The 18,181-nt window shown below is 36.1% G+C and overlaps 1 pseudogene; it reads right to left on the reverse strand.

The window, feature by feature from the left end:
• Nucleotides 1-6,729: 6,729 nt before the first annotated feature.
• Sult2a1-ps1 (sulfotransferase family 2A member 1, pseudogene 1) overlaps nt 6,730-18,181 on the reverse strand; it is a 128,264-nt pseudogene continuing 116,812 nt past the window's right edge.

Below are 18,181 nucleotides of genomic sequence, written 5' to 3' on the forward strand. Positions count from 1 at the left end.
TCCATCCATTTGCCTATAAATTTCATAAATTCATTGTTTTTGATAGCTGAGCAATATTCCATTGTGTAGATGTACCACATTTTCTGTATCCATTCCTCTGTTGAAGGGCATCTGGGTTCTTTCCAGCTTCTGGCTATTATAAATAAGGCTGCGATGAACATAGTGGAGCATGTGTCTTTGTTATATGTTGGGACATCTTTTGGGTATATGCCCAAGAGTGGTATAGCTGGGTCCTCAGGTAGTTCAATGTCCAATTTTCTGAGGAACCTCCAGACTGATTTCCAGAATGCTTGTACCAGTCTGCAATCCCACCAACAATGGAGGAGTGTTCCTCTTTCTCCACATCCTTTCCAGCATCTGCTGTCACCTGAGTTTTTGATCTTAGCTCTTCTCACTGGTGTGAGGTGAAATCTCAGGGTTATTTTGATTTGAATTTCCCTTATGACTAAAGGTGTTGAACATTTCTTTAGGTGTTTCTCAGCCATTCGGCATTCCTCAGCTGTGAATTCTTTGTTTAGCTCTGAACCCCATTTTTATAGGGTTATTTGTCTCCCTGCGTTCTAACTTCTTGAGTGCTTTGTATATTTTGGATATAAGCCCTCAGTCAGATGTAGGATTGGTAAAGATCTTTTCCCAATCTGTTGGTTGCTGTTTTGTCCTAACAACAGTGTCCTTTGCCTTACAGAAGCTTTGCAGTTTTATGAGATCCTGTTTGTCGATTCTTGATCTTAGAACATAAGCCATTGGTGTTTGGTTCAGGAAATTTTTTCCAGTGCCCATGTGTTCCAGATTGTTTCCAACTTTTTCTTCTATTAGTTTGTGTGTATCTGGTTTGATGGGGAGTTTCTTGATCCATTTGGAATTAAGTTTTGTACAGGGTGATAAGCATGGATCAATCTGCATTCTTCTACATGCTGACCTCCAGCAACGACAACTCTTATGAGCTAACTAATTTCCTACTTAATTAGAAAATTGATACTATAGTCTTGGTCCTTTATTCATGACTAGAGAGGTCATAGGTTTTAACTGGAGTTAGTGCTGCTGTTTTACTAAATGGAAATATTGTTAAGCTCTCTTCTAATTATTTGTATTCATATTTATAGTTTAAAAGTATTTCTCTCTATCTATCTATCTCTATCTCTCTCCCCTTCTCTCTCTCTCTTTCTCTGTAGTTGGTAAGCATTCATTTAATGCCATTAGAGACTAATTTTTTGAGATTCTATCATTGATATAAAATAAGCTGAGGCTTCATTATCTAAGCACATTCCAGATTTTCTGACTTTCCTTTGGTAAAGAGCTATTGTTGAGCTACCCACACTCATACTGTAAGCCATTCTACTAAGTTGCTTATCTGTTTAAATATGTAGATTTTTTTGTAATTTCTGTTATTCTAGAGGAGCCTGACTAACCCATATTAGTATCTAGGTATTTTAATACATACTCTGTGCTTTGAACCAGATACAGCCATTATAAGTTAAAACTCAAGTTTATGTACTCAGGGTTAGAATAAATAGTTGTCACTTAGCATACTTGTTAGGTACTTTACGTGTTGTGACTGGGACACGTGTATCTTTCAGTGTAACCAGATGTGATGATTAATTGGACTATGGTTATCTAATGTTGATACTATATCTGTCCCTCTTCTGAGTTACATTTCTCTCCAATGATAATCAATTTCATAGTCTTAAAAGTTCTATTACTGTCTACATATGCCTCATTTATAGACACAATTGGAAATATGTGTATATAAATAAATAAATAAAAATCAAAATCCTGAGATAGTATAATAAAACTGTGTAATCTCAGGTACTAAGATTGAGGAATGAAAAGGACAAGTTTAAAGACTGCCTGGGAATCTTAGACAAATCATATAACAAAATAAATAAAATAAACAGAGACGATAACTTAATGCAGTAGAAGAATCTTTACATGGAATCCAGCAGCAAAGTGATGGTGGCTTGTATCATCTTAGAACATACACTTAGAATCCCAAAGTATGTAGATGCAGTGTGGTTCAGTGGTTGAAAACTTTATTCCTAGTACACAGAATTTGATGGATTTGTTCCACATCAATACAAAGATATCACCTTTAAATATGACCAGAAAATTACCATCAAACTAGTTTTTAGTAAATAAGCAACAGCTTATATTAGTTAGTAATTAATGAAACAAATAGGTAGTCAGATCAGTCAGAAATGGTGGAACTTTTCTTTCTCTTCTATAACATCTCTGTGCTCCTTCTAGAGGAAGAAGCTTCTTTGTATTTAAAGATATTTTTAGCCTATAGATCTTCTTCAGGATTATCTATACTAACGTGTTCAATTCTAGAGTCATATACATTTGAACAACATTAAATCAATGCAGTAGGTGTAATATATTAAACTCACACACAGCCCCCCACATGAAAATTAAGGAAAAAAATATTCTGAATTCGAGAGGTTGAGAAAGTGTAGGAGGGGTCAAATATAGCATTTAAAATTATGTAAATGCAATATTCATATAAGAAACCTTCAGAAAATAAAAAGGATTATATTAAAAGAGAAAGTTTTAAATGACTTAATGTTGGAAACTTTATATTAGACTCTAAGAGGGATAATAGGGCTAAGATGTATGTGACTTGTCAAGGCAACGGAGAATAATACTAGACTGTGGGCAGCTCTAGGTTGGTGGAAGCTTTCCTTACACATGTTGTTTTCATTTGTCCATCAGATGCAGGACACTGAGTGAGGCCAGCTATGCTTTGATGTGAAAAGATACCAAGTGTGGCACAGACAGTGAGACGGACATTTGAAATTCAACTGCCTCTGTGAATAGTTCCACACATATTTATTTAGTTTTATAATTGAACTATTAGCAATGCTATAGGAAATGCAATTTGGTCTTCACAAATGTGTGGGCACCTGCATAAACATAGACAAAGTAATCAAAATATACATTAATAAATAATAAAAACAAATCTTATTTTAAAAAAGCAAACAACAAAAAGCATGATTCCCAGTGAATTCATGAATATTTAAGTTGTTGACTGTGCTTTTGTTTTCCCATGTTCTACCATCTCTCTGAAGATATTTTTACAGTACATCCTTCTTCAAAACAATCAATTCCCACAAGTGCATCCAAGAAGGTACAGTAAATCAAAAATCTGAGGTGATATTCATGAACATTTTACCTTAAAAACAGGAATGATGTATTCCTCAGAAACAAGATATTCAGTAAAGCATGTTACAAGTGCTGAATGTTAGAAGAGAGCTCTTGGATGGATTACAGAGGATACTTGAGGCTCAAATATTTGCTTATTAATTTTATCAGAGGTTTGAAAGCATTGCCCATATATGACATACTGCCAGCTACAACCTTAGCAAGCATGTATTACATCACAATATTAAGTTCTTCCTTTGAGATATTTACAGTAATAAAAGATTCTCTTACAGATGTTTAGATAAATCTAAACATAAATTTAGATAAATCTAAATCTGGTATAGAAGAAGAAACACCATTACAAATAAGCAAATGAAGTTTCTCAGAGAGTTCTCTGTAGGCAGAAGCCTTAAGCTTATCTCAGAGTTAAATACAGTACTTGTCAGTATATCCAATTGTTCTACTTCTCCGTAGTAGTACCCACCACCATACAAACGGAAATAAATAAGCATGGTTGCATTCAAATCTATTTTTCTATGAACCCAAAAGTTGTTTATTCACATTTTTCAATTAGATTGCATAACAGCATCTAAGATAGATGTAATTCACTCAGGGATTGAACACAAATCTAGGCTCGTCATTATGCTGGCATAGCAAGAAGAGCAAGCATTACTCTGGTCTCAAGGCAGCTTTGTAGACATGATATATCAAATAGACACCATTAAAATAAAGTCAATGCTGCACTATAGGTAGTTACAAGAATCTTCCTATTTCCTTTCTCATGTACAAGTCATGTTCACACTACTCATACAATGTGCACTCATAAGTATACATGGCTAAATTTAAACACTTTATTGTCCTAAAAATACCATTAACATAAGATATTTTAAAGTGGAATCCTCAGAATCATTGAACATTGAGAAGACATTTTTTGAAAATAGCAAAATCAACATATGCATATAAAAGAAAATAAAGTGCAATAAAATAAGAACTTTGTAAAGAAATTGCTTTATTCAGTAAAGGTTAATTTTAATTGTTAGCTTGACAGGATCTGGAATGAGATGGGAAGAGAGGAAATGAGGAATTTGCTAGATCAAGATGTGCCATTGTATGTGTTATTGTTAAGATTAATTGTTGAAAAAAGATTGATACTGAAAACATGTGGCACCAATTTCATAGATGTAATCCTGGACTGTATAATGAAGGACTGTGTTGAGCAATAAACATCTACTTATTTATAGAAGTCACTCTCTTCTATTGAATGCAAATGTGACTAGCTGTTTTGAGCCCCCAATACTGATGAATTGTACTATGGATGTGTACTCTAGAATAAACCCTTTTGTGCTAAGCTGTTTATGTCAGGAATTCTATCACAAGAGAAAGAAAGCCGTATACCTGGCAGATTAACTACTTCAAATACAGTGTAAAATTTATCATCTGTGAAACCTCAGCAAGTGATGTTAGGAATGGTAAAGTACACTGAACACTTCCTCCAAATTGATTTATCTTTTTATTCAATGGTTTTTTAAGTCTCACAAAGAAAGAAGGTAGCAGAGCATAAGAAAATTAGTCTCACATATACAATTAAACATTTCATTCAATTGGAATGTTGCGCTCTGAATTTACTCTTGTGGTAATGCATTCAATATAATCAACAATTGGCCTGATGCAATTTAACTTCTATTATTTTTACTTGGTTGCTAGGACATTAATACTCAGCATCCACCATGGCTCATTGTTTTTTGTCTATGACCCTGAATTTCACTTGGTTATTTAATGTACACTTTTTATTATTAGAACAATAATCCTTTAAGTTAACTTTTACAAGATCAAAAACTCAAGTGACAGAAGATGCTGGCAAGGATGTGGAGAAAGAGTACACTCCTCCTTTGTTGGTAGGATTGCAAGCTGGAACAACCACTCTGGAAATGAGTCTGGTAGGTCCTCAGAAAATTGGACATAGTACTAACTGAGAACCCAACTATACCACACCTGGGCATATACCTAAAATATTTTCCAACATGTAACAGGACACATGCTCTACTATGTTCATATGAGCCTTATTTATAATACCCAGAATATGTTAAAAAAACCCAGATGTCCTTTAACAGAGGAATAGATACAGAAAATGAGGTACTTTTACACAATGGAGCACTACTAAGCAATAAAAAACAATGGCTACATGAAATTCTGAGGCTAATGGATGTAACTGGAAGATATCATCCTGAGTGAGGTAACCCAGTCACAAAAGAAGACATATGGTATGGCCTCACTTATCAGTGTATATTAGCTCAAAAGTTCAGAATACATAAGAAAATTCACAGACCATATGACGATCAAGAAGAAGGAAGACCAAAATGTGGCTGCTTCAATCTTTCTTGGAATGGGAAACAAAATACTTATGGGAAGAAATTCATGGACAAAGAGTGAAGCAGGAACTGAAGGAAAAGCTATTCAGAGATGGTGCCACATGTGGATCTATCCCATATGCAGCTACCTAACCCAGTCACTATTGCTGATGCCAATAAGTGCTTGCTGAGAGGACCCCTGATATGGATGTCTCCTGAGAGGTTCTGCCAGAGCCTTACTGATACAGATGAGGATGCTTACAGCTAACCTTCGGACTGAGCACAAGGACCACAATGGAGGAGTTAGAGAAAAGTCTGAAAGACCTGAAGGGGTTTTCAACCCCATGGAAAGAACAACAATATCAACCAACCAGAGCCCCTGACTCCGAGCTCTCAGGGGGAGTACCAAAGAGTACACAAGGAGGGATTCATTACTCCAGCCACATATATAGCAGATGATGGCATTGTTTGGCATCAATAGGACGAGAAGACCTTGGTCCTGTGAACGCTCATTTCTCCATTGTAGTGGAATGCTAGGTTGTTGACATGAGAGTGGGTAGGTGGTTGAGAGTGGGAGCATCTTGATAGAAACATGGGGGGAGGGATAGAAGGTGGGGGAAAGGGGAGAACATTTGTAATATAAATACATAAAATCCAATTCAAAAGGAATGAAAACCTAGTATATGCTAGAAGGAAATGGCTAGATTTAAGTTATATGTGGCTTTACATAAATGAAACAAAGAAGTGTCTAAAGGGTTATATTTATCTATACAGAACACATTTATATACACAGAACACACACACACACACAGTGGAACAGTTACGATTATGATGAAAAACAAATTTATTCAAATGAAAACTGTTGACGTAATGTAAATAAAACATTTTTTAACCTGCTGAGTCATCTTTTTGGATTTTTGGTAGGGTGAGGGGTAAGAACTCTTGTAGTCCATTGTGGTTTAAAATTTCCTTTGTAGATAATATAACCTTGAACTTGATTAAAAAATATCCACTTGATGAATGATGAGGTTCCCTGCATGTTGTACCCTGCTTCGTTTATGCAGTTTTTGGGACAAAAATCAAGTCTCCATTTCTGCTGGCCAGGCACTCTAACAAAATGGCTATGTCCCTGGCCCAAAGTAAGTTCTTTGAGTAAATGAGGTATGCCCTTTGACAGCATGAAATTTATTAATACAATGATTAATCTGGTTTGTTTGTACTGAATCCTAGCTCTGTGTATGTCTCTCTCTCTCTCTCTCTCTCTCTCTCTCTCTCTCTCTCTCTATCTTTATCTGTGTATGTGTGTGTGTGTGTGTGTATGTGTGTGTGTGTGTGTGTGTGTGATTGTGTTTTTGCCTTTATTGGTTGGTTGGTATATTGCTGTTGTTATTTTTAATTGGATTTTTATGTATTTATTTATTTATTTCCATTTTTCTTAAATTGTGTATTTCTTATTTACATTCTAAATGTTATTCTCTTTACCGATTTTCTATCTTATTGTTTGCTTTTCTGATAGGGTGTCTGCATGGTGAAACTGGCTTCAAATTTGTTATTTAATCAAAAATAACATTGATTCCTGAGGCTTTTGCTTATATCTGTTATGTACTAAACTCTAGGGCATCAATGCAATGTCAATATCACATTAAGGATCATAGAATGAATTACAGGAATTTAAACTGAGGTCTCTCCTCTATTCTTTTCTTAAATTTGGTATATATTTCTCTGGAATGTTCTCTTAGCTATTTCATTCATACAGTCAAATCAACAAAGCCACCTCCAACCTGATATTTCTCTTCCACCCTCAAGCATCTTCCTTCAAGTACCTAGAACATACAGAAATTCTTTAAAAATATTTACAGATAAGGGCATGTGAGGAGTTTTCTCTTTGACAATAATCAAGATGCAAACTTTTGTACAAATAGCCTGATGACCTGAACTTGCAATTCTCAAAAAGAAAGGGCAGGGAAGTGCTTTTAAAAGTGTTTAACACCTTTAGTCATCATACAAATGTAAATTGAATCAAATTTGAGAATATTTTGTTCCAGGCAGGATGTTTATAATGAAGGGCAACAAAAGCTGTGAAAAATATGAATTAAAGGAAACCTTATTTTCTGTGTGATATAATGTAACATGCAAAATGTTAAATATTAAAAAGGTAAAATGTAAAAATATAAAGTGTAAACTGGCAAATGTCAAATGTAAAATTTGTAAAATGTAAACTGAGTACAAAACATAGCAACCATTATGTATATGAGTATGGATATTTCCAAAGAAATAGCAAATAGATGAACAGTAAGATCCAGATGTACTCTTCCTGGAAATATATGCAAAGAATTCTTTATCCAGAAACAGAAATACTTCATATTATTATTTATCATTACACTATTCAAAATAGCAGACAGTCATGTTGACACTACATCTGTCTCTCTTCTGAGTTACATTTCTCTCCAATGATAATCAATTTCATAGTCTTAAAAGTTCTATTACTGTCTACATATGCCTCATTTATAGACACAATTGGCAAGTCTGGGTATATAAATAAATAAATAAAAAATCAAAATCCTGAGATAGTATAATAAACCTGTGTGATCTCAGGTACTAACATTGAGGAATGAAAAGGACAAGTTCAAACACTGCCTGGGAATCTTAGACAAATCATATAACAAAATAAATAAAATAAACAGAGATGACAACTTAATGCAGGAGAAGAATCTTTACATGGAATCCAGCAGCAAAGAGATGGTGGCTTATATCATCTTAGAACACACACTTAGAATCCCAAAGTATGTAGATGCAGTGTGGTTCAGTGGTTGAAAACTTTATTCCTAGTACACAGAATTTGATGGATTTGTTCCACATCAATACAAAATATCACCTTTAAATATGACCAGAAAATTACCATCACACAAGTTTTTAGTAAATAAGCAATAGCTTATATCAGTTAGTCATTAATGAAACAAATAGGAAGTCAGATCAGTCAGAAATGGTGGAACTTGTCTTTCTTTTCTATAATATCTCTGTGCTCCTTCTAGAAGAAGAAGCTTCTTTGTATTTAAAGATATTTTTAGCCTATAGCTCTTCTTCAGGATTATCTATACTAATGTGTTCAATTCTAGAGTCATATACATTTGAACAACATTAAATCAATGCAGTAGGTGTAATATATTAAGTCACACACAGCCCCCCACATGAAAATTAAGGAAAAAAATTCTGAATTTGAGAGGTTGATAAAGTGTAGGAGGGGTAAAATATAGCATTTAAAATTATGTAAATGCAATATTCATATAAGAAACCTTCAGAAAGTGAAAAGGATTAAATTAAAAGAGAAAGTTTTAAATGACTTAATGTTGGAAACTTTATATTAGACTCTAAGAGGGATCATAGGGCTAAGATGTATGTGACTTTTCAAGGCTACGGAGAATAATACTAGACTGTGGGCAGCTCTAGGTTGGTGGAAGCTTTCCTTAGACATGTTGCTTTCATTTGTCCATCAGATGCAGGACACTGAGTGAGGCCAGCTATGCTTTGATGTGAAAAGATACCAAGTGTGGCACAGACAGTGAGATGGACATTTGAAATTCATCTGCCTCTGTGAATAGTTCGACACATATATATTTAGTTTTATAAATGTACTATTAGTAATGCTATAGAAAATGCAATTTGGTCTCCACAAATGTGTGGGCACCTGGATAAACATAGACATAGTAATCAAAATATGCATTAATAAATAATAAAAACAAATCTTATTTAAAAAAAACAAACAACAAAAAGCATGATTCCCGGTGAATTCATGGATATTTAAGCTGTTGACTGTGCTTTTATTTTCCCATGTTCTACCATCTCTCTGAAGATATTTTCACAGTACATCCTTCTTCAAAACAATCTATTCCCACAAGTGCATCCAATAAGGTACAGTAAATCAAAAATCTGAGGTGATATTCATGGACATTTTACCTTAAAAATGGGAATGACATATTCCTCAGAAATAAGATATTCAGTCAAGTGTGTTACAAGTGCTGAACGTTAGGAAGAAAGCTCTTGGATGGATTACAGTGGACACTTGAGGCTCAAATATTTGCTTATTAATTTTATCAGAGGTTTGAAAACATTGCCCATATATGACATACTGCCAGCTACAACCTTAGCAAGCCTGTAGTACATCACAATATTAAGTTCTTCCATTGCGATATTTACAGTAATAAAAGATTCTATTACAGATGTTTAGATAAATATAACATGGTATAGAAGAAGAAACACCATTACAAATAAGCAAATGAAGTTTCTCAGAGAGTTCTCTGTAGGCAGAAGCCTTAAGCTTATCTTAGAGGTAAATACAGTACTTGTCAGTATATTCAGTTCTTCTACTTCTCTGTAGTAGTAACCACCACCATACAAACAGAAATAAATAATTATGGTTGCATTCAAATCTATTTATTTTTCTATGAACCCAAAAGTTGTTTATTCACATTTTTCAATTAGATTGCATAACATCATCTAAGTTAGATGTAATTCACTCAGGGATTGAACACAAATCCAGGCTTTGTCATTATGCTGGCATAGCAAGAAGAGCAAGCATTACTCTGGTCTCACGGCAGCTTTGTAGACATGATATGTCAAATAAATGCCATTAAGATAAAGTCAATGCTGCACTATAGGTAGTTACAAGAATCTTCCTATTTCCTTTCTCATGTCCAAGTCATGTTCGCACTACTCATAAAATGTGCACTCATAAGTATACATGGCTAAATTTAAACACTTTATTGTCCTAAAAATACCATTAACATAAGATATTTTAAAATGGAATCCTCAGAATCATTGAACATTGAGAAGACATTTTTTGAAAATAGCAAAATCAATATATGCATATAAAATTAAATAAAGTGCAATAAAATAAGAACTTTGTAAAGAGATTGCTTTATTCAGTGAAGGTTATTTTTTTTTTTTAGAGAACAAAACTTGAAATTTATTCACTAGAAATTTTTAAAGCCAGAACTAAATGTTATCAGAAGGTAAGAACTGGAGGAGACGAGATGGCAAGGTTCTTGGTACTCTTTTTTTTTTAAATTTAGAGAATACTTTATTAGTTTTTGTAATCAAACCCACGTAGATAAGACCTTACATATTTAATACAGTGTGTTACCCCTGTACAAATGGAAAAAACTTAAGTTCAACATTTCTAGACCAATATGGCTGTTAATTTCTGTACAGTGCCAACTCAACACAGTAAACGGGGATACTTTTTTCCAAAGTTGACAGTACAGCTAAAGTTTCAAAAAATTCAAATTATATATCTGTATATATATATATATATTTATATTTATATAAAAAGACCAATAATAGCAGTGTGTTATGCATCAACAGCAGCAACAGCTTTTCCAGGTTCTGCAGTCATCTGAACAAAACTGTAGAGACATCCAGCACACTCCATTAAAAAAAAAAAAGTAAAAAAACAAAACCCGAGAAAACAGCACAGTTCTGTTACTCTTGTGGTACCTGGCACCATTTTTTTTAAAATTAGCTTCTCAATCATCATCTGGAAAGAAAACATTCTGAGCAACATCATTAAAAACAGCTCTGATAAAGCACGGTCACTACTACGTATCATAAGGCAGGTACAAGCTATTTTACATGCACAGAGGTATGACACAGTACTGTCCTACATCTATAATGCTAGAGGATACAATTTAAAAGGCATTATTTGAGACTTGATTCTATTTTTCCAGCAGAGGGCCCAAAGGATGGTGTGACACAGCTTTGTAAAGAAACATACTCTAGACAGGATTTCCTTTCACTAGTGGCACAGTTCTAAGGATTCATTCTCTCCATGAATGTCAGCTAAAACCATTATTAAAAAAATGAAATATCCCTAGAACAAAACCGTATAACCACCGGATTCACATGAAGATGACCTTGTGGAGACAAGCTGGACCTCACCTTACCAACAAGCTATCAAATCTATTATGCTTAAACAGTGAGACCGCCAAGGAAGGAGATGCCAAGTAGTGCTTCAAAGCTTCGGACCACAATCAAACACAGCATCCTTTTCAACAGAAACAGAAGCTCATCTGAATATGCTCAAGGATGCTGACATCAACATTTAATCATTTCCTCACTCATCCAGGAAGAAGGGGAGATCAGTTACTACTGTACTTTATTGTGTTCAACCAAATCACCATGTTACAAAAATAGCAAGCTGCCATAATAAAAAATAAGGCTCCTCTATACAGCACCAGATAGCATCATTTTACTTTGAAGCCTAGAAATTGCACACTTGTATATAAACCAACCGAAGATGAGGATTGAGAGTTCATCTTGGTGGATTTTTCCTTTGATGAATATAAAGTGTCCTTCCTTATCTTTTTTGATGACTTTTAATTGAAAATTGATTTTATTTGATATTAGAATGGCTACTCCAGCTTGCTTCTTCTGACCATTTGCTTGGAAAGTTGTTTTCCAGCCTTTCACTCTGAGGTAGTGTCTGTCTTTGTCTCTGAGGTGTGTTTCCTGTAGGTAGCAGAATGCAGGGTCCTCATTGCGTATCCAGTTTCTTAATCTATGTCTTTTTATTGGGGAGTTGAGGCCATTGATGTTGAGAGATATTAAGGAATAGTGATTATTGCTTCCTGTTATATTCATACTTGGATGTGAGGTTATGTTTGTGTGCTTTTCTTCTCTTTGTTTTGTTGCCAAAATGATTAGTTTCTTGCTTCTTCTAGGGTATAGCTTGCCTCCTTATGTTGGGCTTTACCCTTTATTATCCTTTGTAGTGCTGGATTTGTAGAAAGGTATTGTGTAAATTTGGTTTTGTCATGGAATATCTTGGTTTCTCCATCTATGTTAATTGAGAGTTTTGCAGGATACAGTAACCTGGGCTGGCATTTCTGTTCTCTTAGGGTCTGTATGACATCTGTCCAGGATCTTCTGGCCTTCATAGTTTCTGGCGAAAAGCCTGGTGTGATTCTGATAGGTCTGCCTTTATATGTTACTTGACCTTTTTCCCTTACTGCTTTTAATATTCTTTCTTTATTTTGTGCGTTTGGTGTTTTAACTATTATGTGACGGGAGGTGTTTCTTTTCTGGTCCAATCTATTTGGAGTTCTGTAGGCTTCTTGTATGCCTATGGGTATCTCTTTTTTTAGGTTAGGGAAGTTTTCTTCTATGATTTTGTTGAAGATATTTACTGGTCCTTTGAGCTGGGAGTCTTCACTCTCTTCTATACCTATTATCTTTAGGTTTGATCTTCTCATTGAGTCCTGGATTTCCTGTATGTTTTGGACCAGCAGCTTCCTCTGCTTTACATTATCCTTGACAGTCGAGTCAATATTTCTATGGAATCTTCTGCTCCCGAGATTCTCTCTTCCATCTCTTGTATTCTGTTGGTGAAGCTTGTATCTACAGCTCCTTGTCTTTTCTTTTGATTTTCTATGTCCAGGGTTGTTTCCATGTGTTCTTTCTTGATTGCTTCTATTTCCATTTTTAATTCCTTCAACTGTTTGATTGTGTTTTTCTGGAATTCTTTCAGGGATTTTTGCGATTCCTCTCTGTAGGCTTCTACCTGTTCTCTAAGGGAGTTCTTTATGTCTTTCTTGAAGTCCTCCAGCATCATGATCAAATATGATTTTGAAACTAGGTCTTGCTTTTCTGTTGTGTTTGGATATTCCGTGTTTGCTTTGGTGGGAGAATTGGGCTCCGATGATGCCATGTAGTCTTGGTTTCTGTTGCTTGGGTTCCTGCGCTTGCCTCTCGCCATCAGATTATCTCTAGTGTTACTTTGTTCTGCTATTTCTGACCGTGGCTAGACTGTCCTATAAGCCTGTGTGTCAGGAGTGCTGTAGACCTGTTTTCCTGTTTTCTTTCAGCCAGTTATGGGGACAGAGTGTTCTGCTTTCGGGCGTGTAGTTTTTCCTCTCTACAGGTCTTCAGCTGTTCCTGTGGGCCTGTGTCTTGAGTTCACCAGGCAGGTTTCTTGCAGGGGAAAAGTTGGTCCTACCTGTGTTTCCAAGGCTCAAGTTTGCTCGTGGGGTACTGCCTAAGTCCTCTCCCCGGCGGCAGCAACCGGAAAGATCTGCGCCGCTCTTTCCGGGAGCCTCCGTGCACCAGGGTTCCAGATGACGTTTGGTGTTTTCCTCTGGCGTCTGGATGTGCACAGAGTGCAGTCTCTTCTGGTTTCCCAGGCGTGTCTGCCTCTCTGAAGGTTTAGCTCCTCCTCCCACAGGATTTGGGTGCAGAGAACTGTTTATCCGGTCTGTTTCCTTCAGGTTCCGGCGGTGTCTCAGGCGCAGGGGTCCTGCCGCTCCTTGGTTCTCCCCTACGGGAACCCAGAGGCCTTATACAGTTGCCTCTTGGGCCAGGGATGTGGGCAGGGGTGGGCAGTGTTGGTGGTCTCCTCCGCTCTGCAGCCTCAGGAGTGCCCACCTGATCAGGCGGTGAGGTCTCTCTCTTACGGGGTTTGGGAGCAAAGAGCTGCTGCGGGCCGGGATCCGCGGGTGTGAGACTTCCGGTGTGAAGGTTAATTTTAATTGTTAGCTTGACATGATCTGGAATGAGATGGGAAGAGAGGAAATGAGGAATTTGCTAGATCAGGATATGCCATTGTATGTGTTATTGTTAAGATTAATTGTTGAAAAAAGATTGATACTGAAAACATGAGGCACCAATTTCATTTATGTAATCCTGTACTACCTAATGAAAGAAAACAAGTGTTGAGCAATAAACATCTACTTATTTATAGAAGTCACTCTCTTCTATTGAATGCAAATGTGACTAGCTCTTTTGAGCCCCCAATACTGATGAATTGTACTATGGATATATACTCTAGAATAAACCCTTTTGTGCTAAGCTGTTTATGTCAGGAATTCTATCACAAGAGAAAGAAAGCCGTATACCTGGCAGATTAACTACTTCAAATACAGTGTAAAATTTATCATCTGTGAAACCTCAGCAAGTGATGTTAGGAATGGTAAAGTACACTGAACACTTCCTCCAAATTGATTTATCTTTTTATTCAATGGTTTTTTAAGTCTCACAAAGAAGGAAGGTAGCAGAGCATAAGAAAATTAGTCTCACATATACAATTAAACATTTCATTCAAGTGGAATGTTGCGCTCTGAATTTACTCTTGTGGTTATGCATTCAATATAATCAACAATTGGCCTGATGCAATTTAACTTCTATTAGTTTTGGTTGCTAGGACATTAATACTCAGCATCCACCATGGCTCATTGTTTTTTTTTTTTTTTTTGTCTATGACCGTGAATTTCACTTGGTTATTTAATGTACACTTTTTATTATTAGAACAATAATCCTTTAAGTTAACTTTTACAAGATCAAAAACTCAAGTGACAGAAGATGCTGGCAAGGATGTGGAGAAAGAGTACACTCCTCCTTTGTTGGTAGGATTGCAAGCTGGTACAACCACTCTGGAAATGAGTCTGGTAGTTCCTCAGAAAACTGCACATAGTACTAATTGAGAACCCAGCTATAGCACTCCTGGGCATATACCTAAAATATTTTCCAACATATAACAGGACACATGCTCTACTATGTTCATATGAGCCTTATTTATAATATCCAGAATATGTTAAAAAAAAAAACCAGATGTCCTTTAACAGAGGAATAGATACAGACAGTGCAGTACATTTGCATAATGGAGTACTACTAAACAATAAAAAACAATGGCTACATGAAATTCTGAGGCTAATGGATGTAACTGGAAGATATCATCCTGAGTGAGGTAACCCAGTCACAAAAGAAGACATATGGTGTGGCCTCACTTATCAGTGTATATTAGCTCAAAAGTTCAGAATACACAAGAAAATTCACAGACCATATGACGATCAAGAAGAAGGAAGACCAAAATGTGGCTGCTTCAATCCTTCTTGGAAGGGGAAACAAAATACTCATGGGAAGAAATTCATGGACAAAGAGTGAAGCAGGAACTGAAGGAAAAGCTATTCAGAGATGGTGCCACATGTGGATCTATCCCATATGCAGCTACCTAACCCAGTCACTATTGCTGATGTCAATAAGTGCTTGCTGAGAGAACCCCTGATGTGGATGTCTCCTGAGAGTTTCAGCAAGAGTCTTACTGATACAGATGAAGATGCTTACAGCTAACCTTCGGACTGAGCACAAGGACCACAATGGAGGAGTTAGAGAAAGGTCTGAAAGACCTGAAGGGGTTTTCAACCCCATGGGAAGAACAACAATATCAACCAACCAGAGCCCCTGACTCCGAGCTCTCAGGAGTACCAAAGAGTACACCAGATGGGATTCATTTCTCCAGCCACATATATGGCAAATGATGGCATTGTCTGGCATCAATAGGAGGAGAAGCCCTTGGTCCTGTGAAGGCTCATTTCTCCATTGTAGTGAAATGCTAGGCTGTTGACATGAGAGTGGGTAGGTGAGTGAGAGTGGGAGTATCTTGATAGAAGCATGGGGAGAGGAATAGAAGATGGGGGGAAATGGGAGAACATTTTCAATATAAATACATAAAATCCAATTCAAAAAGAATAATAACCTAGTATATGCTAGAAAGAAATGGCTAGATTTAAGTTATATGTGGCTTTACATAAATGAAACAAAGAAGTGTCTAAAGGGGTATATTTATCTATACAGAACACATTTATATACACAGAACACACACACACAGTAGAAGAGTTACGATTATGATGAAAAACAAATTTATTCAAATGAAGACTGTTGAGGTAATGTAAATAAAACATTTTTTAACCTGCTGAGTCATCTTTTTGGATTTTTGGTAGGGTGAGGGGTAAGAATTCTTGAAGTCCATTGCGGTTTAAAATTTCCTTTGTAGATAATGTAACCTTGAACTTGATTTAAAAATATCCACTCGATGAATGATGAGATTCCCTGCATGTTGTACCCTGCTTCGTTTATGCAGTTTTTGGGACAAAAATCAAGTCTCCATTTCTGCTGGCCACGCACTCTAACAAATTGGCTATACCCCTGGCCCAAAGTAAGTTCTTTGAGTAAATTAGGTATGCCCTTTGACAGCATGAAATTTATTAATACAATGATTAATCTGGTTTGTTTGTACTGAATCCTAGCGCTCTCTCTCTCTCTCTCTCTCTCTCTCTCTCTCTCGCTCTCTTTCTATCTCTATCTGTATATGTGTGTGTGTGTGTGTGTGTGTGTGTGTGTGTATTTGTGTTTTTGCCTTTAATGTTTGGTTGGTATATTGATGTTGTTATTTTTAATTGGATTTTTATGTATTTATTTATTAATTTCCATTTTTCTTAAATTGGGTATTTCTTATATACATTCCAAATGTTATTCTCTTTACCGGTTTTCTATCTTATTGTTTGCTTTCTGATAGGGTGTCTGCATGGTGAAACTGGCTTCAAATGTGTTCTTTAATCAAAAATAACATTGATTCCTGAGGCTTTTGCTTATATCTACTATGTACTAAACTATAGGGCATCAATACAATGTCAATATCACATTAAGGAACATAGAATGACTTACAGGAATTTAAACTGACGTCTCTCCTCTATTCTTTTCTTAAATTTGGTATATATTTCTCTGAAATGTTCTCTTAGCTATTTCATCCATACAATCAAATCAACAAAGCCACCTCCAACCTGATATTTCTCTTCCACCCTCAAGCATCTTCCTTCAAGTACCTAGAACATACATAAATTCTTTAGAAATATTTCCAGATAAGGGCATGTGAGGAGTTTTCTCTGTGACAGTTATTAAGATGCAAACTTTTGTACAAATAGCCTGATGACCTGAACTTGCAATTCTCAAAAAGAAAGGGCAGGGAAGTGCTTTTAAAAGTGTTTAACACCTTTAGTCATCATAGAAATGTAAATTGAATCAAATTTTAGAATATTTTGTACCAGGCAGAATGTTTATAATGAAGGGCAACAAAAGCTGTGAATATGAATTAAAGGAAACCTTATTTTCTGTGGGATATAATGTAACATGCAAAATGTTAAATATTAAAAAGGTAAAATGTAAAAATATAAAGTGTAAACTGGCAAATGTCAAATATAAAATTTGTAAAATGTAAACTGAGTACAAAACATAGCAACCATTATGTATATGAGTATGGATATCTCCAAAGAAATAGAAAATAGATGAACAGTAAGATCTAGATGTACTCTTCCTGGAAATATATGCAAAGAATTTTTTATCCAGAAACAGAAATACTTCATATTAATATTTATCATTACACTATTCAAAATAGCAGACAGTCATGGGCAGGGCACTTCTGGTTTCTGCCTGTACCCAGAGTCTTCCTGGTTTCGGAGTCTTCTGTGCACAATTTCCATGGGGGAGAGAGCTAGACTCTCAGAAGTGCAGACAATCCTGAGAGCTCAGAGGAGACCACAACTTCTGCTCACATTCCAGGCCAAGAGGAACAAGCCTAGAGCCTTTCGAACACGAGAACATAGGAGTAGTCAGGAGGAGGACCCTTACATTTTATGCCTGCACCCAGACCTGGAAGCCAGTCGACAGGAGCATTGACACACCTGAAAGCAGAGGTAAGACCACCACTTCTGGTCCAATGGACCTGCTTGGAGCCCTCTGGACACATGAACAGAAGAAAAATTTGGGACAGGCCCTTTCCAGTTTCTGCCTGCACCTGGAGGTGACTCAGTACCACAGCTCTCTGTACCCAGATACTGCTGGGAGAAATCTGGTCTTCAGGAGTGTTGACAAAC

Source organism: Rattus norvegicus, chromosome 1 (assembly GCF_036323735.1).
Source record: "Rattus norvegicus strain BN/NHsdMcwi chromosome 1, GRCr8, whole genome shotgun sequence".
NCBI classification, from domain to species: Eukaryota; Metazoa; Chordata; class Mammalia; order Rodentia; family Muridae; genus Rattus; species Rattus norvegicus.